The 27,105-nt window shown below is 38.4% G+C and overlaps 1 protein-coding gene and 1 pseudogene across 15 annotated transcripts in view; one reads left to right on the top strand and one right to left on the bottom strand.

Annotated features, from left to right (window-relative positions):
* Positions 1-27,105, top strand: part of MAPK10 (mitogen-activated protein kinase 10) — a 623,441-nt gene that overhangs the window by 314,833 nt on the left and 281,503 nt on the right. The window lies entirely within an intron of this gene.
* Positions 7,682-8,380, bottom strand: LOC137223234 (protein FAM204A pseudogene; annotated as a pseudogene).

Here is a 27,105-nt window from a genome sequence, read left to right as displayed (position 1 = left end):
CTTTGTATCATCTACTCTTTTGCCAAGCATATACAACATGACATACAGACATTTGCTTGGTAAATGTTTATTGATGAAAGTAGAAATCACAGAAGAGGGTGATGGGCATGTTTTAGCATTTGGTGATGAGGGGGAGTAGGCTTCTCACAGAAAAACCCCAGAATAACTCTTATACTTGTAGACTTTATGGGAAAATATAATTTAGCATGAAATTGAAAAATAGTTGAAAGAAGACACTTAATGAAGCCAGAATGACCTAGAAGAGATACGGATTAAGAGAGCTGAGACTTAGAGGCTTGCATTACGGCTTTTTCCCTGAATTGCTGTAGTCAGGACATTTTTCTTCTGTCATACTTTATATATCTGTAAACTAGGGATAATAATTATTGTAATTATCAAGAGAGAGGAATTCCCATAAGGGGATGTTTGAGTTAAAAGTGGGCAGGAGGCCCATCCACCTCACTACAAATAACTCAGCTCGGTGCTTTGTGACCACCTAGAGGGGTGGGATAGGGAGGGTGAGAGGGAGACTCAAGAGGGAGGAGATATGGGGATATATGTATACATATAGCTGATTCATTTGTTATAAAGCAGAAACTAACATACCATTGTTTACCATGTAAAGCAATTATACTCCAATAAAGATGTTAAAAAAAAAAAGTGGGCAGGAGACAGTGTTACTTAGCTCATTTGGCTATAAGTGAGAATGAGAGATTTAAAATAAATACAGCTTTTTTACAATTTGAAATATACAACTATGGCTTGAATAAAATTAAAAAGTGACTTGACTCCTTATCCTGAATTTGGAAAAGTCGTTAGGATTATCCTCACATCTTTACCATTTAAATTTTTATTTTATTTGTGTATTTTTAGGAACTAGTTTTTGGCAAAATAAGCAACCATTAGAATGAAGAGATAGACTTTTTTTTGTCAGATATTCTGCACAATTAAATTTAATTTTGTTTGGAAACCTTAAGTTTCAGATTTTCTTATGAATGTTTGGGTATTTCCTCTGAAGCAAAGAGTGATTTCTAGTATTTACTTCATAAATAGGTCACTTACAAATGGTAGACTTAAAAATCAGCAGTAAATTCTGAATTTACATCCTGGCAGGTGAGAGAACCCAAACTATTTACTAACACAGCTCACTGCTGTTTCCATGGCAACAGAGGCCAGTTACTGTCAGCCTGGTCTCTTTGACGGTTGACTTCCACAGTGAACTCTGTGTGATGCTGCCAAATGCCTGGCTTCTGTGCTTCCTGTTCCAAGCAGTTGCTTCTTATTCTGAATACCAATGACTAGTCTATAAAGGCTGTGTCGTTCAATTCCCCTGAAGACGGGCCTGGGAGTCATATATGGAAAAGCAGTGAGCTTTTTGCCTGTAATGAATTAAAAACTATATGTAATTGGATTGTATTTTCCCTAACTAGCTATGCCAGTAATTTATTAATAATGTTACCTTGCTATTATTAGGCAGCTGGGCCTAAATGAGAAATGACAGCACATCGGTCATCAACTGTGTCAAATGCATTTTCAGGAAGGCTCACTGACTGGCTAGCCAGCATCGTCATGTAAATCCAAGTGATCGTGCACATGGTTGCCAGCAGAAAAATACATTTGCAACTGACGTGCTTTTTAGCTATTTAAAATGTTCATATATTGATTGCTCTGAAATGGAGAAAAAGCAGCTGCCTGAAATGCCAGTGAAATGGCTGAGAAATTTAAAATGAGAGGAGAAAAAAAAATAAGAGCATTTGAATAGAGAAACAAGCTAAGCAGTTTTTGCTCTTTAGTAATGAAGAGTACTATGATTTTGAAGTTTTAGTTATGTGGTGGTTATCAGTGTAGAGAACTGGGATCCTCTCTGACTGGGTCACACCCTATACCAGGAATTTGAAGACCAGATTTGTTGTAATTATATTTCTCTCTAGAGCATAAGTTCCTTGAGGGTAGACTGTTTTCATGACTGCATTCCTGATAGCCAGCACAGGGCCTGACACACACTGAGTGCTCAATAAATATTTAATGAATTAAATGAAACTCAGTGAATCGCCTGCAAGAAGTTTTTGGTATTTAGGCCCATCAAGTTTCCTGGAAGAAGCTATTAGACTCTTCCTTTCATTAAAGAGCATATAGCTGACTACCATGACCCTCACTGCTAGGTATCTGCTGTGGAGCTTCTACAGGCAGGTACTTATGGTAGGAGACGCCACTCAAAGGCAGCTATTACCATCAGCATTTTTTCCCCAGCTAGTGGATACAATTAATCATAGCTTTTGGTGGCATCATTTGCCATTTCTGACTCTTTGATTGGCCATTCCCTCTACATTGTCACAGTCAAAGCTCCCAAGGGTTGTTTTATGTAGGCACTTGCGATGATGCTCTTCTTCTTGTGCCAGATTCTGTCCCTGGAGACTATTTTGTCTGCCTCATTTCCCCTAGCTGCCCCCCCCCCCCCCACTGCCCTTTGTACATTTGGCAATATCTGCAGTCATTTTTGATTGTCACAAGCTGGCAGGGGGGTGGGGTGGGATGGGGAGTGCTCCCAGCATTTAGTAAGTGAAGGCCAAGGATACTGCTAAACATCCTACAATGCACAGGATAGTCCTCACGACAAAGACCTTTTTGGCACAAAACGTCAACAGTGCCAAGGTTGAGGAAACCTGCTCTGGGGCTTCACGCTCTTTCACGGAACTTCTTCAGAACCTTTCTGAATTACACTCTATGCCTTCCTCATTTCCACTCTCCTCCCCTGCTTTTTTCCCCTTAGGTTTGGCTTATTTTCTTACACTTTTAAAATTTGCTATCTTTACCTCAAGATGTTGCCACAGAGAGAGAGCCTGTCACTCGAGACTCTCACTTGTTTCTACCAGAGTCTGAACTCAGATACATAGTTATCTTGCCAGTAGCCTCAAATTCCAGAGGGTCGAAAGGCAAATATGCAAAATGAGTGCCAGGAATAATCAATCCTAAATATCCCATTGCTTTTAAGAGAGACATAAAAAAAACCTGTACAAATATACCACATGGAGTTTTGAAGCTGCTCTATAAATAATAAATATTTTGTATTGTTCTAAATCTTTTCTCATTGTAGAGAAATTTTAAATTGGGTATTTGTGTATTACATCAGATTCTGGAAAGTGAATGTGGTTCAGTAATCTCAATAATATCATTCTTAGGATGGGTATTTTTTGTCTTTGAAAACTCCAGATTGATCTGAATAATATTATAGGTATTTTTTAAAAAAGAACTGAACATTTTTATTCTTGGATATGGGGCTCAAATTTTGGTTCTAACATGGAAAACTTAGATTATTGCACAGCAAACTTTAAGAAGGGAGTATTGATTGTCACTTGTTTAGTGATTTCAGTGACATTTGAAAGGAGGGAGGGAAACATTTCATCTTAAAATTCTTTACATATATTAACTAATTAAGCCTCATAACCTTCTTATAATAAGAAATGTATAGTATCTCTTTTGAAAGATTTGAACAGTGTTTACCATATAATATCCCAGTTTAGCAAATTCATGAACAGTGATTAAGGGTAGTGTTTCTGCTCTCAAATACTATAATTAAATCCTCTTCCCAGGTCCTTTCTTTGTAAGTAGTATAACAGTAATTTTTAGTTTTTGCCTTTAACCAGCTAGTCTTGATAGTTTAAGAGAAAGGAAATCTGGATAATAAATTTACAAAGTACTTAGATAAATTAATATTATACTACCATATCTATATGCTGCCAAAATCAAGTCTGTAATCTCTTTTCCTTTCAGTTTTTATTTAAAATACTTTTAAAAATTCCCTTTCATGAATATTCACATATTTAAAGTTGCAAAATGAGTAAGGTATTATTATTACTACTTTTATTCTGAAAAACTAATTTACTTATTTTAGGCTAGTTCCTATTTATTGCACTAACAAATGGCTTCAAATTGTAGACACATAACAAGGAGGTCATATCTCACAAGTAATCAAATAATTGGTAGGCCCTTCAGGTTTCTTTTTTTATAAGTAGAAATTTAGAGGTTACATTAGCACTGACTGTTAATATTGGCTTGATGGGGGGTGGAGGAAAGATGAAAATGTCTTTCTAGTTTTCCTATCCTCATTTCTCCAAATTTCTCATCTTTCCTACCTCTTCTCTCCATAAAGAAAAACAAAGAACTAAATCAAAACCACTCTGCCCATCATCTGTCTTAAGTTTTTGGAAGTTGAGTACAAAGGAAGAAGAAAACAAAAACAGAAGGGAAGGTGATGGAGAGTAAAAGTATATTTGGGTGAGTCACTGAGAGTTCAGGAACCAATATCCAGTTGGCTGTCTGAATTAAATTTGACCGTGCACTAATGGCCAGAAATAAGGCTTGTCAGTAACCATAATTAGGTTACAATAGGCAACCAATGTTTACTAAGCATCTACCATGTGCTTGGCACTGAAATGCAGTGGAATACAGTTGCTACCCTCATGGAGCTCCCAGGGCAGGGGACAGTGGAGCAGTTCTTAGTTCAAGCACTTGGGTATTTAGTGTCTTCAAGGAGTGAAGGCATCATCGGGGAAGGGTTTCAGGTATTTACTTAGCACTCCAATCTTCCTCGTGGCTAGAGGAGGGTCTCAGTGGTGGTTAATGTGACAGCGGCTCGATTTATTTAAAAATTATAGAAAATTCATGGGACTTCCCTGGTGGTGCATTGGTTAAGACTCCACATTTCCACTGCAGGAGGTGTGGTTTCAATCCCTGGTCCGGGAACTGAGATCCCGCATGCCGTGCAGTACAGCCAAAAAAAAAAAAAAAAAAAAATTATAGAAAATTCAGACCTATTTATTCTATCATTGAGTTTTATTCTTATATTTTAAAAAGTTTGCTTAGTGTATGTATGACAAGATTTTGGAAGGAATTCAATAATGTTAATATTGATACAGCTCCTGCTCTAGAAATGTCCACAAACTCTTGGGGAACACAAACAAGAAAACAGAACATAATAACTGAGTGTGATGAATATTGTTATGGATAATCTAGAGTGCTGTGGAGGGGATCAGCAAAAACTTAGAGAGGAATTGACATCCAGGCTGAGTCTTACGAACAACATGGAGTTAAGCAAGTCCAGTGAGATTACGGGACTAGCATTCTTGGCAGATGGAACAGCTCAAACAAAGGCTTTGTACAAAAGAGAACAAACATAGTGAATCACTAGTGGTCCAAGTGACTACGGGTGGAGGTGAGGAGATGTCAGCCATGAGTCTGGAGAGATAAGAAGGAGCCAGGTCATGAAGGATGTTCTATGTCATTTTAGGGAACTTAGAATTTATCCAGACAAAAAGAGGGAGCCATTGCAAAGTGTATCAGAGGAAGGGGCCATTATAAGATTTATATTTTATACCTATCATGCTGGCTGCGTATTCCTGCAATGTAGGGAAAGGAATAGAGGCAAGATTAGAGATAGGAAAGATGGCTAAGACAATGATAACATTGGATAATGACTATGAAACTAATTACAGGGACAATATTCTCATCAGTAAATTCTCATCAGTAAACATTTTTTTAAATAAAATTATTTAAATATGTACACACATAAAACACTATATAACGTCTCTGTGTTTATAGTTTTTATATAATTATAAAGCCAACAGATTTACAAATTAAATACCAATCAAATTAAAATAATAAAGTTCAAATGAACATTAAATTAACGTGGTAGGTGGTGTGGTTCTGCTGAAAATAAATCCCTGGTATTAAGTTTTAGGGTAGAAAGGGTTTTTAAATTTTTGTTTCACTTGTTTACTTGATTCTTTGCGTATGATGCACCATCATTTGAGTCATCAATATAGTTACTGGCTTCTTTTTCCTCTTTTAGAAACAAATTAGTTTCAAATGACAGTCTCTTTTTTTGATAACGCCCAAATGTAATTGTGTATCACATAGTATAATATTAAAAAATTAAAAATATTATTTAATAAAATATTATTCTTTACTGCATGTTGTTACTGTTAACCAGCTACTGCATACAAATATGGCATCTGTGCAAAAACCTTAGCTTATGACAAGTATATGGTGATGATCCAGCCCAGGTTTTTTTGTTTTCAACATTTGCTATATTGCTGTATATGATGCGATGCCTCAAGTATTTGCACCCTCCCTTCCTTTTTTGTTTCTGAACTACTGTGAAACTTGGGTTGGTACTGCAAACAGTGATGTCATTTAGTCTTTCGTTGACTTGGTTAATGATTTATATATCAGTTCAACTTTCCCATTAGCTCAGGATAATTAAAGAAAGTATTTTAACACCTATTTTTTTTATGGCATAAAATAAAAGTCTCAACTTATTAAATAACACAGAAAACTAAGCCTTATTCTATAAATATCTTTTTCATTTACAAAGTATGTTCATGATGTAGAAGTTCTATCTTTATAACTGGTAAAAAATTCAATATGGATGTAATGATATCTGATTGTTTTTGTATGATTTTGGAAACAAGCCTATCTCATTCATTCAAGAAATACTTACTGAGAGCCCACCCTGTGCCAGCAACTAAGGATACAAGTTGTATAAGAGAGACAAAGCAGCTAATTGAAGCCAAAGATGCTTATAACTCTTTAAAAATTAAATACCATACTTCAGTCAGTGGTTCTTAAAGTGTGGTACCTGGACCAGCAGCACTGGTATCACCTAGGAGTTTGTTAGAAATGCAAATGCTCAGGTCTCAACTCAAGCCTATGAATCAGAACCTCTGAGAGTGGGGCCCACCTTCAGTCTGTTTTACAAGCCCTCTGGGGGATTACCACTGCTTTGGCAGGTTGAGATTGATCTCTTCCAACACCAAGGATATAAGAAGACAATTTTTCTAGAGGCAGAGGTCCTAGGAATAGAATTTACAAAAAAGTGTTCTAAGGAATAATCAGAATTGCACATTCAGGGTCATCAAATGACTAAAATATAAGAAGTTCTTGTTATTGAAGAAGAAATGATAGTAGGAATTATTAAAAATTCTAACTTTAATGAGAATTTGACTGTGCTTTTCTTCTTAGAGTGGATTAGGTCCCTTGTCTTATCCAAGCCTTTGGCATGAGATTCCTTGTGCCATTAAATAGCTTATAGGCAAAGAAAATTATGTTTGCATTCCAGTTCTATGCTCACCAGTCAGTACTGCTCTTTAATTTTTCTCGTTTAAAAAAAAAATCTCATCTATTAGGGAAATTCCTACGTGGTTCTGTTCGGTTCCATTTTATCAGAAGCGTGAAGCTTTTCTTCATGTCCTACCTCACAAAAAGGGTCCATTTCTCCATTTAGGGCAAAGTGTGCAGTGTAGGGCCACCCAGGGTTGGCTCCTTTTAGCTTCTTGGTGTTCCTTCAGATGGTCCTGTTCTTCCCTCCTACTTCTGAGGCCTCAGCCCTTCCTTCTTTTTTAGTTAGTCACTACTGAACTTTCTTCTCTGCTTCCCACAAATATGGCCTTAACTAATCTTTAGGAGCAGGAAGAAAAAAAGTGTGCATTGCAACCGAATTTTCTGTTTTGCATTTCCGTTAATACTTTTTTTTTTTGATAATCAACTTCCAAATTTTATGCTTATCTTTTTCTATTTCCATCAGTTTCCCGACATAGTTAACATGAACAGGAAAATCTTGTCAGTAAATTAAGCAACTGAAGACTCAAGTGAAATCTCAAAGGTCTTGAAGAACTCTGGCAAGTCACATATATCCCATGTTGCTTTTGGTTTCTCACCTCTTCTTTGCTTCAAACCCCCAGGCAAGTTTCTTCTTTTTTTCAGCAGCCCATGAATTTTCAGCATCCTTTTTGGCTTTTACAAAGTTGTGGCAGGCAATCACTTTGGCAATTTTTGCACCAAGCTCTCGAGTAGCTACCTGATTGCTGAGTTCCTCAGCCTTCTCAATGTTCCACTCTTCCACAGCCTGGTCTATGCTCTTTTCAAGGCCCGACTTTGCAATTTTTTTCCTTTTAACAGGGGAGTCAAACCTATCGCTGACTCCAAAATACTGAGTAAGCTCCTTCCACTGGGTTTCACTTGAGGACTGTTCACTTTGAGATTCTTCATTCTTCAATTTACCTTTTCTGGAGCGTTTTCTTTTTTTCTTTCTGGATCTTGAAGTTGAGGTTTTCTGTTCAGAATGTTTTGTATGCAGTTCTTGAAATTTATTCCACATATTTAAGGGAATTCCAGAGAGACACTCTTCATATGCATTTACATTTGCTTCTGCTTCAGTTTTTGGTCCATCTGTAGGGATATCTGAGACCTCTGTGTTTGTAATGGTCCCATCTTCTTTACCTTCTTGTAAGTTAAGTTCAGAGCTCTCTACTGTGGCTTCATCAACAGAATTCAACTCAACATCACTTTAATTTAGGCCAGGAGGTAGCAGCCCACTCCACATCTTTTCTGCGGTCCATAGCTGGCCGTCCAGCAGCCATCTTAAGACCCCTGTTAATACTTTGAGTCTTTGTTTTGGTTTCTGTGTTGATCAGGGGAGGGCAAAAATAGTCTTTGGGTTATTAGTAAGAGAGAAAAGGAGGAAGGAAATGCTGAGAACATACAACTAGTAATATGAAGATATATATTGATGCCAGAAGGTATAATACGAAGAGATACATTATATCGTATCTTTTCTATTTCTTTTGTGTCATAATAGACAAATAATATACATTGGAGCCAGAGTTATTTTTCTAAACTATTCATTTGACAAATATTCTTTGAGCACTTACTATGTGCCAGAAACTGCAGTAGATGTTAGGGAGACAGTGGTGAACACAGGGAAAAATATCTTTGCCCTCATGAAGGTTATAGTGTAGTGAGCAAAACTGACCAAATACCTCCCCCCAAAACACATACATTAAAAGTAGAGCAAGTTAGATGGTGAAAAATTTTATGGTGAAATATAAAGCAGGGAAGGAGATTATGTCGGTCGGAGAATATGGGTTTACATGGGATAGCCAGGGAGGCCCTCCGTGAGAAGGGGACGTTTGAGCACAGACTTGAGGGAGTGAGGGAGCAAGTCAGACAGAATCTGGACAGTGTTCTCCAGGCAGAGGGAGCAGTCAGCACAAAGTCTCCGAGGCCTGGGGCAAGAGGGGAAAGTAGTAGGTGAAATCCCATGGACCTCACAGGTTAGTGAAGTTTTTGACTTTTTTTTTTTTAATTTAATTTATTTTTTATACAGCAGGTTCTTATTAGTCATACACTTTATACACATCAGTGTATGCATGTCAATCCCAATCTTCCAATTAATCACACCACCACCACCACCCCCTGCCGCTTTCCCTGCTTGGTGTCCATACGTTTGTTCTCTACATCTGTGTCTCAATTTCTGCCCTGCAAACCGGTTCATCTGTACCATTTTTCTAGATTCCACATATATGTGTTAATATACGATATTTGTTTTTCTCTTTATGACTTACTTCACTGTGTATGATAGTCTCTAGATCCATCCACGTCTCTACAAATGACCCAATTTTTTCTTTTTTATGGCTGAGTAATATTCCATTATATATATGTACCACATCTTTATCCATTCATCTGTCAATAGAGTTTTTGACATTCATTCTTTGAAATTTCTCATTTCAAAGGTTCAATTTTTCATAATCAGGAGTTTCATTCATATATTTTTTAAAGGCTAGGGACATGTGTTCACTTTATTTGTTTATTTATTTATTTAAATTGGCTGCACTGCTTGCAGGATCTTAGCTCCCCAACCAGGGATCAAACGCAGGCCCCGGGCAGTGGAATCACAGAGTCCTAACCACTGGACTGCCAGGGAACTCCCCAGGTTGTTTTCTTTTTCTTTTTTTAAACATCTTTATTGAAGCATAATTGCTTTACATTGCTGTGTTAGTTGCTGCTGTATAACAAAGTGAATCAGCATTACATATACATATATCCCCATATCCCCTCCCACTTGCATCTCCCTCCCACCCTCCCTATCCCACCCCTCTAGGTGGTCACAAAGCACCGAGCTGATCTCGCTGTGCTATGTGGCTGCTTCCCACTAGCTATCTATTTTACATTTGGTAGTGTATATATGTCCATGCCACTCTCTCACTTCATCCCAGCTTACCCTTCCCCTCCCCGTGTCCTCAAGTCCGTTCCCTACGTCTATGTCCTTATACCTGAACTGCCCCTATGTTTTTTAGAACCTTTTTTTTTAGATTCCATATATATTTGTTAGCATACGGTATTTGTTTTTCTCTTTCTGACTTACTTCACTCTGTATGACAGACTCCAAGTCCATCTACCTCATTACAAATACTCAATTTTGTAAATTTTTATGGCTGAGTAGTATTCCATTGTATATATGTGCCACATCTTCTTTATCCATTCATCTGTCAATGGACACGTAGGTTGCTTCCCTGTCCTGGGTATTATAAATAGTGCTACAATGAACATTGTGGTACATGACTCTTTTTGAATTATGGTTTTTTCAGGGTATATGCCCAGTAGTGGGATTGCTGGATTGTATGGTAGTTCTATTTGTAGTTTTTTAAGGAACCTCCATACTGTTTTCAATAGTGGCTGTATCAATTTACATTCCCACCAACAGTGCAAGAGGGTTCCCTTTCCTCCACACTCTCTCCAGCATTTATTGTTGGTAGATATTTTGATGATGGACATTCTGACCAGTGTGACATGATAACTCATTGTAGTTTTGATTTGCATTTCTCTAATGATTAGTGATGTTGAGCATCCTTTCAGTCTGTATATCTTCTTTGGAGAAATGTCTATTTAGATCTTGTGCCCATTTTTGGATTGGGTTGTTCATTATTTTGAGCTGCATGAGCTGCTTGTAAATTTTGGAGATTAATCTTTTGTCAGTTGCTTCATTTGCAAATATTTTCTTCCATTCTGAGGGTTGTCTTTTCCTCTTGTTCATTGTCTCCTTTGCTGTGCAAAAGCTTTTAAGTTTCATTAGGTCCCATTTGTTTATTTTTGTTTTTATTTCCATTTCTCTAGGAGGTGGGTCAAAAAGGATCTTGCTGTGATTTATGTCATAGAGTGTTCTGCCTATGTTTTCCTCTAAGAGTTTGATAGTTTCTGGCCTTACATTTAGGTCTTTAATCCATTTTGAGCTTATTTTTGTGTATGTTGTTAGGGAGTGTTCTAATTTCATTCTTTTACACATAGCTGCCCAGTTTTCCCAGAAAAGAGGCTGTCTTTTCTCCATTGTATATTCTTGCCTCCTTTATCAAAAATAAGGGGACCATATGTGCATGGATTTCTCTTTGGGCTTTCTATCCTGTTCCATTGATCTATATTTCTGTTTTTGTGACAGTACCAGACTGTCTTGATTACTATAGCTTTGTAGTATAGTCTGAGTCAGGGAGCCTGATTCCTCCAGCTCAGTTTTTCTTTCCCAAAGATAGCTTTGGCTATTCAGGGTCTTACGTGTTACCATACACAATGTGAAATTTTTTGTTCTACTTCTGTGAAAAATGCCATCGGTAATATGATAGGGATTGCATTGAATCTGTAGATTGCTCTGGGTAGTATAGTCATTTTAACAATGTTGATTCTTCCAATCCAAGAACATGGCATATCTCTCCATCTGTTTGTATCATCTTTAATTTCTTTCATCAGTGTCTTATAGTTTTCTGCATACAGGTCTTTTGTGTCCTTAGGTAGGTTTATTCCTAGGTATTTTATTCTTTCTGTTGCAGTGGTAAATGGGAGTGTTTCTTTAATTCCTCTTTCAGATTTTTCATCATTAGTGTATAGGAATGCAAGAGATTTCTGTGCAGTAATTTTGTTTCCTGCTACTTTACCAAATTCATTGATTAGCTCTAGTAGTTTTCTGGTAGCGTCTTTAGGATTCTCTATGTATAGTATCATGTCATCTGCAAACAGTGACAGCTTTACTTCTTCTTTTCCGATTTGGATTCTCTACATTTCTTTCTCTTCTCTGATTGCTGTGGATAAAACTTCCAAAACTATGTTGAATAATAGCAGTGAGAGTGGGCAAACTTGTCTTTTTCCTGATCTTAGTGGAAATGGTTTCAGTTTTTCACCATTGAGAATGATGTTTGCTGTGTGTTTGTGATATATGGCCTTATTGTGCTGAGGTAAGTTCCCTTATGCCTACATTCTGGAGCGTTTTTATCATAAATGGGTGTTGAATTTTGTCGAAAGCTTTTTCTGCATCTATTGAGATGATCATATGGTTTTTATCCTTCATTTTGTTAATATGGTGTATCACATTGATTGATTTGCATATTTTGAAGAATCCTTGCATCCCTGGGATAAACCCCAATTAATCATGGTGTATGATCCTTTTAATGGGCTGCTTGATTCTGTTTGCTAGTATTATGTTGAGGATTTTTGCGTCTATGATTATCAGTGTTATTGGCCTGTAGTTTTGTTTTTTTGTGACATCTTTGTCTGGTTTTGGTATCAGGGTGATGGTGACCTCATAGGATGAGTTTGGGAGTGTTCCTCTCTCTTCTATATTTTGGAAGAGTCTGAGAAGGATAGCTGTTGGCTTTTCTCTAAGTGTTTGATAGAATTTGCCTGTGAAGCCATCTGGTCCCAGGCTTTTGTTTGTTGGAAGATTTTTAATCACAGTTTCAATTTCAGTGCTTGTGATTAGTCTGTTTATATATTCTATTTCTTCCTGGTTCAGTCTCAGAAGGTTGTGCTTTTCTAAGATATTGTTCATTTCTTCCAGGTTGTCCGTTTTATTGGCATATAATTGCTTGTAGTTATCCATCCTGATTCTTTGTATTTCTGCAGTGTTAGTTGTTACTTCTCTGTTTTCATTTCTAATTGTATTGATTTGAGTCTTTTTCCTTTTTTTCTTGATGAGTCTGGAAATAGTTTATCAATTTTGCTTATCTTCTCAAAGAACCAGCTTTTAGTTTTATTGATCTTTGCCATTGTTTCCTTCATTTCTTTTCTTTTTCCTTTTTTTTTTGTTTGCATTTCACGGGCTTCTCACTGTTGTGGCCTCTCCCACTGCGGAGCACAGGCTCCAGTCGCGCAGGCTCAGAGGCCATGGCTCACGGGCCCAGCCGCTCTGTGGCATGTGGGATCTTCCCAGACCGCGGCATGAACCCGTGTCCCCCACAACAGCAGGTGGACTCTCAACAACTGCGCCACCAGGGAAGCCCCCTTCATTTCTTTTTCATTTATTTCTGATCTGGTATTTATGATTTCTTTCCTTCTGCTAACTTTAGGGGTTTTTTTGTTCTTCTTTCTCCAGTTGCTTTAGGTGTAAGTTTAGGTTGTTTATTTGAGATTTTTCTTGTTTCTTGAGGCAGGAATGTATTTGTTATAAACTTCCCTCTTAGAACTGCTTTTTCTGCATCCCATAGGTTTTGGGTTGTCGTGTTTACATTGTCATTTCTTTCTAGGTATTTTTTGATTTCTTCTTTGATTTCTTCAGTGATCTCTTGGATATTTAGTAGCATATTGTTTAGCCTCCATGTGTTTTTATTTTTTACAGATTTTTTCTGTAATTTATATCTAGTCTCATAGCATTGTGGTCGGAAAAGATACTTGATACGATTTTAATTTTGTTAAATTTACCATGGCTTGATTTGTAACTCAAGGTATTATCTATCCTGGAGAATGTTCCATGAGCACTTGAGAAGAAAGTGTATTCTGTTGTTTTTGGATGGAATGTCTTATAAATAACAATTAAGTCTATCTTGTTTAATGTATCATTTAAAACTTGTGTTTCCTTATTTGTTTTCATTTTGGTTGATCTGTCCATCGGTGAAAGTGGGTTTAAAGTCCCCTACTATTATTGTGTTACTGTCGATTTCCCCTTTTATGGCTTTTAGCATTTGCCTTATGTATTGAGGTGCTCCTATGTTGGGTGCATAAATATTTAGAATTGTTATCTCTCCTCTTGGGTTGATCTCTTGATCATTATGTAGTGTCCTTCTTTATCTCTTGTAATAGTGTTTATTTTAAATTCTATTTTGTCTGATATGAGTATTGCTACTCCAGTTTTCTTTTGATTTCCATTTGCATGGAATATCTTTTTCCATCCCCTCACTTTCAGTCTGTATGTATCCCTAGGTCTGAAGTGGGTCTCTTGTAGACAGCATATATATGGGTCTTGTGTTTGTATCCATTCAGCCAGTCTATGTCTTTTGGTTGGAGCATTTAATCTGTTTACATTTAAGGTAATTATTGATATGTATGTTCCTATTACCATTTTCTTAATTGTTTTGGGTTTGTTATTGTAGGTCATTTCCTTATGTTGTGTTTCCTGTGTAGACAAGTTCCTTTAGCATTTGTTGTAAAGCTGGTTTGGTGGTGCTAATTCTCTTAGCTTTTGCTTGTCTGTGAACATTTTAATTTACCTGTCAAATCTGAATGAGATCATGGCTGGGTTGAGTAATCTTGGTTGTAGGTTTTCCCCTGTCATCACTTTAAGTATGTCTTACCACTCCCTCTGGCTTGTAGAGTTTGTGCTGAAAGATCAGCTGTTAACCATTTGGTGATTCCCTTTAGTGTTATTTGTTGCTTTTCCCTTGCTGCTTTTAATATTTTTTTTGTATTTAATTTTTGATAGTTTGATTGATATGTGTCTTAGTGTGTTTCTCCTTGGATTTATACTGTATGGGACTCTCTGTGATTTCTTGACTTGATTGACTATTTCCTTTCCCATAGTAGGGAACTTTTCAACTGTAATCTCTTCAAATATTTTCTCATTCCCTTTCTTTTTCTCTTCTTCTTCTGGGGTCCCTATAATTCGAATGTTGGTGTGTTTAATGTTGTCCCAGAGGTCGCTGAGACTGTCTTCAATTCTGTTCATCCTTTTTTCTTTATTCTGCTCTGCAGTAGTTATTTCCACTATTTTATCTCCTAGGTCACTTCTCCATTCTTCTGCCTCAGGTATTCTGCTATTGTTTCCTTCTAGAGAATTTTTAGTTTCATTTATTGTGTTGTTCATATTTGTTTGTTTGCTCTTTAGTTCTTCTAGTTCCTTGTTAAACATTTCTTGTACTTCCCTCATTCTATTTCGAAGATTTTGGATCAACCGTACTATCATTACTCTGAATTCTTTTCAGGTGGACTGCCTATTTCCTCTTCATTTGTTTGGTCTGGTGGGTTTTTACCTTGTTCCTTCATCTGCTGCATTTTTCTCTGTCTTCTCATTTTGCTTAACTTACTTTTTTGGAGGGTCTCCTTTTTGCAGACTGCAGGTTCGTAGTTCCCATTGTTTTTGGTGTCTGCCCCCAGTGGGTGACATTGTTTCATTGGGTTGTGTAGGCTTCCTTATGGAGGGGACTGGTGCCTGTGTTCTGGTGCATGAGGCTGAATCTTGTCTTTTTGGTGAGCGGGACAGTGTCCAGTAGTGTGTTTTGGGCTGTTTGTGAAGTTAGTATGATTTTAAGCAGCCTCTCTGCTAATGGGTGGGGTTGTGTTCCTGTCTTAGTAGTTGTTTGGCATAAGGTGTCCAGCACTGGAGTTTGATGGTCCACTGCCTCAATTTGGGATGATTCGTTGTTTATTCAGGTATTCCATAGATGCAGGGTACATCAAGTTGATTGTGGAGATTTTATCCGCTGCTCTGAGGCTACATGGAGAAATTTCCCTTTCTATTCTTTGTTTGCACAGCTCTTGGGGTTCAGCTTTCGATCTGGCCCAGCCTCTGGTTAAGGTCACCTGACAACGTCTGTTCTTTGCTCAGACAGGACGGGGTTAAAGGAGCAGCTGATTAGGGGGTTCTGGCTCACTCAAGTTGAGGGGTGGGAGTGGTACGAAATGTAGGGTGAGCCTGCAGAGGCAGAGACCGGCGTGAGGTGCGCTGTGTGTTCTCCTGGGGAAGTTGTCCCTGGCTCACGGGACCCTGGCAGTGGCGGGCTGCACAGGCTCCCAGGAGGGGAAGTGTGGATAGTGACCTGTGCTTGCACACAGGCTTTTTGGTGGCTGCAGAAGCAGCCTTAGCATTTCAGGCCCGTCTCTGGTGTCCGCGCTGGTAGCTGTGGCTTGCGCCAGTCTCTGGAGCTTATTAGGTGGTGCTCTGAAACCCCTCTTCTCGCGCACCCCGAAACAATGATCCCTTGTCTCTTAGGCAGTTCCACACTTTTTCCTGGAGTCCCCTCAGGCTAGCTGTGGTGCACCTGCCCCCTTCAGGCTATGTTCACGCAGCCAACTCCAGTCATCTCCCTGGGATCTGACCTCCGAAGCTGGAGCCTCAGGTCCCAGCCCCCACCCGCCCCAGCGGATGAGCAGACAAGCCTCTCGGGCTGGTGAATGCTGGTCGGCACCAATCCTCTGTGCAGGAATCTCTCCACTTTGCCCTCTGCACCCCTGCTGATGTGCTCTCCTCTGTGGCTCCGAAGCTTCCCCCCACCCCCCATGTCCACCAGTGAAGGGGCTTCCTAGTGTATGGAAAATTTTCCTCCTTCACAGCTCCCTCCCAGAGGGGCAGGTCCCGTCCCTATTCTTTTGTCTCTGTTTTTTCTTTTGCCCCACCCAGGTACGTGGGTAGTTTCTTGCCTTTTGGGAAGTCTGAGGTCTTCTGCCAGCGTTCAGTAGGTGTTCTATAGGAGCTGTTCAACATGTAGATGTATTTGTGGGGAGGAAGGTGATCTCCATGTCTTACTCTGCCGCCATCTTGAAGATCCTCCCCCAAGGTCTTTTTATATCTTCCATTTCTCTCGCCATTATGTACATACCTTTTCTATGCACTGGAGCACATTTATAAAATTCATAAAATCTGCCTTAAGGTCTTTGCCTACTAATTCCACCTTTTCTGCCATTCCTTGCCTGTTTCTATTGATTGATTTTTCTTCTCCTGCTTAGGAGTCATAGTTTTCTGCTCTGCATATCTGGTAATTCTTATTGGATACAGAATATTTTGAACATTGTGTTGTTTTATTCTTTGTTAATGTAGACATGAAAGCCAGGGAGATAGAAGTGTTGGGCCTGGTTTTAGCACGTGATTAGGCTACTTTGGATCATACTGACACTTTCAAATATTGCTTTTGTGCTTTATTTTGGTGGGTCCACAGCAGCCTTTAATTTAGGGATAATTTAACTGACTACACAGGTGATACCCTTCTGAGGATTCTATCCAAGTTCCATGGATTATCAACATTTTCCTCTCTGGCCCATGAAAAGACAAACTATTCCCAGCCTGGCTTGAGTTCTAATAATTTCTTCAGGTGGGTCTTTCCACAGTTGTGTGGAGTGTTAACCCAGATGTGTGGTGATCAGCACCTGGCAAAGCCTCAAAGGGCTTTCTCTTCAGATTCCAGAGCTCTTTATCTGCAGCTCCCCCTTCCTGTTACCCTGTCCCAGGAATTCTAGCTGCCTCAGCCTCCCTGAACTCTCATCTCCTGCCCTGCAACAGACTGTGAGACCCTGAGCTTCCTTAGATTTTTCCTTCCCTGTGGCTCTAAAGCTGCCTCCAATAATTTGGCAATAATTTGGAGAAAATAAAAAGATCGCTTCATTTGTTTTTCTTCTCTCATCGGTCACAGTCTTGCTCTGGCTGTTGTCCAATGTCAGAAAATACTTATTTTCACATATAGATCTTTTTTTTTTTCTTTTAAGCAGGAGAGCAGTACTCTTGGCTGTTAATCCCTCATGGGGAGAAACAGAAGTCCTAGTATAACTTCTGACTGCCAAACACATGGGCTAATTAAAAGCTTCTCAGACCCTAACCTGTTTATATTTATATGTGAACTCTGGCCCACACTTAAAAACCTATATACAGTGGAAGTATAAATTCTGCCATGGGTTTTGGGTTGGGTTATCGCAGAGTAAACCCAGAGACAGTGATTTAGGTGCAGAGTAATTCATTTGTCAGGCGATCCCAAGGAACACAAATGGAGGAGAGGGGGAAGGGAAAGACAACGCTAAACGGTGTGTTATCAATTCACTCACCAGATATAACAAAGGGCTCAGTCCTGCAGAGGAACTCGGGGAGATAGAATAGATTTAGCATATCTCAGAGCTATCACAACCAGGGAGTAAGGAAGCTGGGTATATATCTCTCAGCTCCTCATCCATCATTTGTTGGGAGGTGCTTCTTTGAGTGTTGATTCTCTGCACTCCTGGTTTGTTCTCCATGCATATTGAGCACATTCCCTGTAGCCAGAGAAAAGCCCTCAGGCCTTCAGGTGTTCACAAGCTTCATGATGTGAAGGTGAAAGCTAAGGGGATGTAAGTGGGTACCAGTAATGTTACTAGCACCAGAAAAAGATGTAAATTAAACTCATAAAGCAGAAGTGTTCTTCTTTCAACCCAGCAAACTAAAAAGAGCTGACCTAATAGATGCAGGCTTCTGTCAATTGTCTCTTCCTTTTGTAATAATAGAGAATATTCTCTAAGTTTTTATTTCTCAAAAGTGCAGGAAACTCACAAGGAATGAATAACTCTGCATATTTGATATTTCCATATACTTGAAAATTTGACCTTCTAAGTAATGACATTTTGATATATTAATTTTTTATAGAAATACATCCATACTTTATAAATAGAGGACATGAAATAGATTTGAGATTTTGTTGGGGACTCTGATTTTATTTAATATTGTGTACTGAAACCATAAACACAGTTGCCTTTGTAGATGTGGAGGGAAGGAAATTTAGGATAGATCGGTACCTTGGTAGTAGCTTTCTTGACAAAACATCTCATGCCACCTTAGTTTTATGCATTTGTACCTTTCTCATAACAGGAGGAATGTAGTGTGACAGCCTGGGCAGGGAAACAATACTAGTGAGTTACGCAAAAAATAGTCATGAGATCACAGATACCACAGCCCTCTCTGAAGTGGTTTCACTGCCCCTCTCACCCCCAAGTTATCTCCTTTGCTAAAGCTGTCCCCACCCTCTGACTTGTCAGTGCTGTTCACAACACAACTATTATTACTGCTGTACCACAAACACACTTGATCCCAAGAATCACTTCATTCATTTACTCAAATACTTTTTCCTCCAATATTTTGTTGACAGAATTAAATGAGGATTATGCTTTGACATTTTAAGAATGGTGCTAGAGATTCAGAGGGAAGGATTATATTTTCTTAATAGTCATGGAAGTCAATATCATATTACCCTTTTTTGGACCTCACGCAGTTGCACACATTTCTGTATAGTCCTCTAAAGTTTTTATTAGAAATAGAATACTGGAAACAATTTAAAAAAGAGAATTCTAACTTTAATCACAAGATATTGAAAACTTTGCAAGATTCCTGATGAATTGGTCAAATTTCTTATAAGTATTCTTCAGAATCAGCAACCCTGTTAAATCTGAGAAGTAAGTTTTTCTCTCCATGGGCTCCATTAGTGAAAGGACATTGTGGCTTAGGAAGATTTGAAAAAAGGTCTGATGTAATGGTGGTCTTCCCTGAAGGAAGCATGATTGCCTGGAGTTTTTTTTTTCACTGTAAGCATAAAAATTTATAAAATCATTAAGAAAAAAAGTATATGGCTATCCATATATTTATTTACATTTGACTCCCAATTATTTTATTTTATAAGAATTTGTAGCATTAACCCTTGAAAATTAATTTGTTTTTCCTTCTCCTGCTTTAACCCAAGGGCACTTGGTTCCTTGGAATCCTTTCAGTTTGGAAGCTGGCAAGTACCAGTGCAATGGAATGTCATAGAGAAGAGAGCCAGTACTTAGAAATGAATTATCTGAAAAACTAAAAATTTACACTGAAATGCTATAATTTACAAGTTTTTCATCCCAACATCTAGCCTTCCCATGCCACGTCTCAGTTTGAAATGTCAAAGCTAAATGCATTTCTTAAAAAAAAAATGTGTAAAGCTCAGTCGACTGCCTTTACTCACATAAAAACTTGTACTTTTTCTGTAACTATTGGGCCAATGATGAGGTATGCTTCGACATTTTAACTAAGAACCATTCATCAAAACATCGCATTCTGCTTCTTCAGTATAGGCCAGTGAGATGTGTAATGCGGCTACCTAGAATTGGCTGACTAAGGACTTTTAAAGCATTTCGACAGCTGCTTTTTTGAAGTACTGCTTTTACACAGATAGATCATAACCCTTGCTAGATTGAACTCTGTAAGGGAAGTGACTGTGTTTTTTTTGCTTGTTATATCCCCAGGACCCAATATGGTGCTGAGATGTCAATAAATATTCAGTGAACAGATGATTTAAGTCCCAGATTCCTCCTTTTTTACTTTGAATTTAATTTTATTTATTTTTTTATACAGCAGGTTCTTATTAGTCATCGATTTTATACACATCAGTGTATACATGTCAATCCCAATCTCCCAATTCATCCCACAACCACCAACCCACTGCCCACCACTTTCCCCCCTTAGTGTCCATACGTTTATCTCTACATTTGTGTCTCAATTTCTGTCGTGCAAACCGGTTCATCTGTACCATTTTTCAAGGTTCCACATATATGCATGAATATATGATGTTTGTTTTTCTCTTTTGGACTTACTTCACTCTGTATGACAGTCTCTAGATCCATCCACATCTCTACAAATTACCCAATTTTATTCATTTTTATGGCTGAGTAATATTCCATTGTATATATATACCACATCTTCTTTATCCATTTGTCTGTTGATGGGCATTTAGGTTGCTTCCATGACCTGGCTAATGTAAATAATGCTGCAGTGAACATTGGGGTGCATGTGTCTTTTTGAATTATGGTTTTCTCTGGGTACATGCCCAGTAGTGGGATTGCTGGGTCATATGGTAATTCTATTTTTGTTTTTAAAGGAAACTCCATATTGTTCTCCATAGTGGCTGTATCAATTTACATTCCCACCAACAGTGCAAGAGGGTTCCCTTTTCTCCACACCCTCTCCAGCATTTGTTGCTTGTAGATTTTCTGATGATGCCCATTCTAACTGGTGTGAGGTGATACCTCATTGTAGTTTTGATTTGCATTTCTCTAATAATTACTGGTGTTGAGCAGCTTTTCATGTGCTTCTTGGCCATCTGTATATCTTCTTTGGAGAAGTGTCTATTTAGGTCTTCTGAGCATTTTTGGATTGGGTGGTTTGTTTCTTTAATATTGAGCTGCATGAGCTGTTTATATATTTTGGAGATTAACCCTTTGTCTGTTGATTTGTTTGCAAATATTTTCTCCCATTTTGAGGTTGTCTTTTCATCTTGTTTATGGTTTCCTTTGCTGTGCAAAGCATTGAAGTTTCATTAGGTCCCATTTGTTTATTTTTCTTTTTATTTCCATTACTCTAGGAGGTGGATCAAAAAGATCTTGCTGTGATTTATGTCAAAGAGTGTTCTTCCTGTGTTTTCCTCTAAGAGATTTATAGTGTCCGGTCTTACATTTAAGTCTCTAATCCATTTTGAGTTTATTTTTGTTAGGTGTTATTTTATGGTGTTAGGGAGTGTTCTAATTTCATTCTTTTACATGTAGCTGTCCAGTTTTCCCAGCACCACTTATTGAAGAGACAGTCTTTTCTCCATTTTTATCCTTGCCCCCTTTGTCATAGATAAGTTGACCATAGGTGCGTGGGTTTATCTCTGGGCTTTCTATCTTGTTGCATTGATCTTTGTTTCTGTTTTTGTGCCAATACTATATTGTCTTTATTACTATAGCTTTGTAGTATAGTCTGAAGTCAGGGAGTCTGATTCCTCCAGCTCCGTTTTTTTCCCTCAAGACTGCTTTGGCTATTTGGGGTCTTTTGTGTCTCCATACAAATTTTAAGATTTTTTGTTCTAGTTCCATAAAAAATGCCATTGGTAATTTGATAGGGATTGCATTGAGTCTGTAGACTGCTTTGGGTAGTATAGTCATTTTCACAATATTGATTCTTCCAATCCAAGAACATGGTATATCTCTCCATTTGTTTGTATCATCTTTACTTTCTTTCATCACTGTCTTATAGTTTCTGCATACAGGTCTTTTGTCTCCGTAGGTAGGTTTATTCCTAGGTATTTTATTCTTTTTATTGCAATGGTAAATGGGAGTCTTTCCTTAATTTCTCTTTCAGATTTTCGTCAGTAGTGTATAGGAATGCAAGAGATTTCTGTGCATTAATTTTTTATCTTGCAACTTTTCGAAATTCATTGATTAGCTCTAGAAGTTTTCTGGTGGCATCTTTAGGATTCTCTATGTATAGCCTCATGTCATCTGCAAACAGTGACAGCTTTACTTCTTCTTTTCCAGTTTGTATTTCTTTTTCTTCTCTGATTGCCATGGCTAGGACTTCCAAAGCTATGTTGAATAATAGTGGTGAGACTGGACATCCTTGTCTTGTTCCTAATCTTAGAGGAAATGGTTTCAGTTTTTCACCATTGAGAATGATGTTTGCTGTGTGTTTGTTGTATATTGGCTTTATTATGTTGAGGTAGGTTCCCTCTATGCCCACTTTCTGGAGAGTTTTTATCATAAATGGGTGTTGAATTTTGTCAAAAGCTTTTTCTGCATCTATTGGGATGATCATATGGTTTTTATTCTTCAATTTGTTAATATGGTGTATTGCATTGATTGATTTGTGTATATTGAAGAATCCTTGCATCCCTGGGATAAATCCCAGTTGATCATGGTGTATGATCCTTTTAATGTGTTGTTGGGTTCTGTTGGCTAGTATTTTGTTGAGAATGTTTGCATTCATATTCATCAGTGATTTTGGTCTGTAGTTTTCCTTTTTTGTAGTATCTTTGTATGGTTTTTATATCAGGGTGATGGTGGCCTCATAGAATGAGTTTGGTAGTGTTCCTTCCTCTGCAATTTTTTGGAAGAGTTTGAGAAGAATGGGTGTTACCTATTCTCTAAATGTTTGGTAGAATTCCTGTGAAGCCACCTGGTCCTGGACTTTTGTTTGTTGGAAGATTTTTAATCACAGTTTGAATTTCATTACTTGTGATTGGTCTGTTCATATTTTTTATTTCTTCCTGGTTCAGTCTTGGGAGGTTATACCTTTCTAGGAATTTGTCCATTTCTTCCAGGTTGTCCATTTTATTGGCATAGAGTTGCTTGTAGTAGTCTCTTGGGGCGCTTTGTCTTTCATGGTGTCTGTTGTAACTTCTCCTTTTTCATTTCTAATTTTATTGATTTGAGTTCTCTCCCTCTTTTTCTTGATGAGTCTGGCTAATGGTTTATCAATTTTGTTTATCTTATCAAAGAACCAGCTTTTAGGTTTATTGATTTTGCTATTGTTTTCTTTGTTTCTATTTCATTTTTGATTTTTATGATTTTTATGATTTCTGATATTTAAGATTTATTTCCTTCTGCTAACTTTGGGTTTTGTTTGTTTCTTTTTCTAGTTCCTTTAGGTGTAAGGTTAGATTGTTTATTTGAGATTTTTCTTGTTTCTTGAGGTAGGCTTGTATAGCTATAAACTTACCTCTTAGAACTGCTTTTGCTGCATCCCATAGGTTTTGGATCATTGTGTTTTCATTGACATTTGTTTCTAGGTATTTTTAAATTTCCTCTTTGATTTCTTCAGTGAACACTTGGTTATTAAGTAGTGTATTATTTAGCCTCCATGTGTTTGGTTTTTTTAATGTTTTTTTCCCTGTAATTGATTTCTTTTTTTTTTTTTTTTTTTTGTGGGACGCGGGCCTCTCACTGTTGTGGCCTCTCCCGTTGTGGATCAAAGGCCCTGGATGCGCAGGCTCAATGGCCATGGCTCACGGGCCCAGCCGCTCCACGGCATGTGGGGTCCTCCTGGACCGGGGCATGAACCCATACCCCTGCATCGGCAGGCGGACTCTCAACCACTGTGCCACCAAGGAAGCCCCCTGTAATTGATTTCTAATCTCATACTGTGGTGGTCAGAAAAGATGCTTGATATGATTTTAATTTTCTTAAATTTACTGAAGCTTGATTTGTGACCCAAAATGTGATCTATCCTGGAGAATTTTCCATGCACACTTGAGAAGAAAGTGTAATCTGCTGTTTTTGGATGGAATGTTCTAGAGATATCAATTAAATCTATCTGGTCTATTGAGTCATTTAAAGCTTGTTTTTCCTTATTAATTTTCTCTTTGAATGATCTGTCCATTGGTGTAAGTGAGGTGTTAAAGTCCCCCACTATTTTCGTGTCACTGTTGATTTCCTCTTTTATAGCTGTAAGCAGTTGCCTTATGTATTGAGGTGTTCCTATGTTGGGTGCATATATATTTATAATTGTTATATCTTCTTGGATTGATCTCTTGATCATTATGTAGTGTCCTTCCTTGTCTCATGTAACATTATTTATTTTAAAGTCTATTTTATCTGATATGAGTATTGCTACTCCAGCTTTCTTTTGATTTCCATTTGCATGGAATATCTTTTTCCATCCCCTCACTTTCAGTCTGTATGTGTCCCTAGGTCTGAAGTGGGTCTCTTGTAGACAGCATATATATGGGTCTTGTTTTTGTATCCATTCAGCAAGCCTGTGTCTTTTGGTTGGAGCATTTAATCCATTTATGTTTTAGGTAATTATTGAAAAATTATGGTCCTATCACCAGTTTATTCATCGTTTTAGGTTTGTTTTTGTAGGTCATTTTCTTCACTTGTGTTTCCCACTTAGAGAATTTCCTTTAGTCTTTTTTGTAGAGATGGTTTGGTGGTGCTGAATTCTTTTAGCTTTTGCTTATCTGTAAAGCTTTTGATTTCTCCATTGAATCTGAATGAGATCCTTGCTGAGTAGAGTAATCTTGGTTGTAGCTCTTCCCTTTCATCACTTTAAGTATGTCATGCCACTCCCTTCTGGCTTGCACAGTTTCTGCTGAGAAATCAGCTGTTAACCTTATGGGAGTTCCCTTGTATGTTATTTGTTGTTTTTCCCTTGCTGCTTTCAATAATTTTTCTTTGTCTTTAATTTTTTCCAATTTGATTACCATGTGTCTTGACATGTTTCTCCTTGGGTTTATCCTGTATGGGACTCTCTGTGCTTCCTGGACTTGGGTGGCTATTTCCTTTCCCATGTTAGGGAAGTTTTTGACTCTAATCTCTTCAAATATTTTCTCATGTCCTTCCTGTCTCTCTTCTCCTTCTGGGACCCCTATAATGAGAAAGTTGTTGCGTTTAATGTTGTCCCAGAGGTCTCTTAGGCTGTCTTCATTTCTTTTCATTCTCTTCTCTTTATTCTGTTCTGCAGCAGTGAGTTCCACCATTCTGTCTTCCAGGTCACTTATCCATTCTTCTGCCTAAGTTATTCTGCTATTGATTCCCTCTAGTGTATTTTTCATTTGAATTATTGTATTGTTCATCTCTGCTTGTTTGTTCTTTAATTCTTCTAGGCCTTTGTTAAACTTTTCTTGCATTTTCTTGATCTTTGCCTCCATTCTTTTTCCAAGGTCCTGGATCATCTTCACTATCGTTATTCTGAATTCTTTTCTGGAAAGCTGCCTGTTTCCACTTCATTTACTTGTTTTTCTGGGGTGTTATCTTGTTCCTTCATCTGGTACATAGCCTTCCTCCTTTTCATCTTGTCTATCTTTCTATGAATGTGGTTTTTGTTCCACAGGCTGCAAGACTGTAGTTCTTCTTGCTTCTGCTGTCTGCCCTGTGGTGGATGAGGCTATCTAAGAAGCTTGTGCAAGTGTCCTGATGGGAGCAAATGGTGATGGGTAGAGCAGGCTGTTGCTCTGGTGGGCAGAGCTCAGTTAAACTTTAATCTGCTTACCTGCTGATGGGTGGGGCTGAGTCCCCTCCCTGTTGGTTGTTTGGCCTGAGGTGACCCAACACTGGAGCCTACCTGGGCTCTTTGGTGGGGCTAATTGAGGACTCTGAGAGGGCTTACGCCAAGGAATACTTCACAGAAGTTCTGCTGCCAGTGTCCTTGTCCTCATGGTGAGAAAGAGCCCCCCCTCCCACCTTGCAGGAGACACCTAACACCAGCAGGTAGGTCTGGTTCAGTCTCCAGTGGGTTCACTGCTCCTTCCCCTGGGTCCCAATGCGCACACTACTTTGTGTGTGTCCTCCAAGAGTGGAGTCTCTGTGTCCCGCAGTCCTGTCAAAGTTCTGCAATCAAATCCCACCAGCCTTCAAAGTCTGATTCTCTAGGAATTGCTCCTCCCATTGCCAGCCCCCCAGGTTTGGAAGCCTGATGTGGGTCTCAGAACCTTCACTCCAGTTGGTGGACTTCTGTGGTATGTGTTCTCCAGTTTGTGGGTCACCCACCCAGCCATTATGGAATTTGATTTTATTGTGATTGCACTCCTTGTGCCATCTCATTGTGGCTTCTCCTTTGTCTTTGGATGTGGGGTATCTTTTTTGGTGAGTTCCAGTGTCTTCCTGTCGATGATTGTTCAGAAGTTAGTTGTGATTCCAGTGTTCTTGCAAGAGGGAGTGAGAGCATGTCCTTCTACTCCACCATCTTGAACCAATCTCTCAAGTCCCAGACTTTTTCTGATGTTGTGTTCCCCATCATGCACAGGTGACGTCTGACCCAATTCTCCAGCTGTCTGGGACCCCACTTTGTTTTGATTAGGCCTCTATTAGTTTTAACCTATGGTTGTACTTACTGCAATATTGTTCATAGTTTTCCTGTTTACAAGTCTTCATTCACCACCAGACTGAATGTTCCTGGAAAGTGCCCACCCTGCCTTATATATCCTTCCATCATCGAAGTCTACACAATGGTTTACATAATATCTGATAAACTTTTAGCAAACTTGTCTTTCAACATTTTCAAGAAATATGCAAGTATCTCTTCCTTTTATATATTTGCTTTTCACTAAAAGAAGATAGGTCTATGCCCAAAGGTAAGCTTTGATTTAAAAAGAAAGAAAAAAGGCCAACTTTGTAGAGCTCCTACAAAGGATTGATGGATTTGTTCATTCAATCAGTATTTATTAAGTGCTGAGTGCCAACTGGGTGCCAGGCACTGTTCTATGTTCTAAGGAAACAGCAATGAATAAAACAGACCCAAATCCCTATCTTTATGGATTTATTCTTGTTGAAAGACAAACTGAGGCATTTAAAAATTTTTAAGTGTTTATTTAAGCAAAAATCAATTCTATTTGGGCAGCATCCAATCTAGCAGATAGACAGGAGCTCCGAGGAGCTGTACAAAATGAAAGACTTTTATAGGCAGAAGGGAATGGGAACAAGGCAAAAAAGTGGGTTGGTTATTGCAAGGTTACTTTCCTTTAGGGGATGGCAGGGGTTTACCCAGCAGATTACCTCACTAGTGCTGATCAGGCTGTTCCTGATTGACTGGTTTGAGATTTTATTTCTGGGAGAGCTGAAACT

The sequence above is a fragment of the Pseudorca crassidens genome, chromosome 4 (genome assembly GCF_039906515.1).
Source record: "Pseudorca crassidens isolate mPseCra1 chromosome 4, mPseCra1.hap1, whole genome shotgun sequence".
In the NCBI taxonomy this organism is placed as follows: Eukaryota; Metazoa; Chordata; class Mammalia; order Artiodactyla; family Delphinidae; genus Pseudorca; species Pseudorca crassidens.
This window is presented reverse-complemented; position numbering and strand designations above follow the sequence as displayed.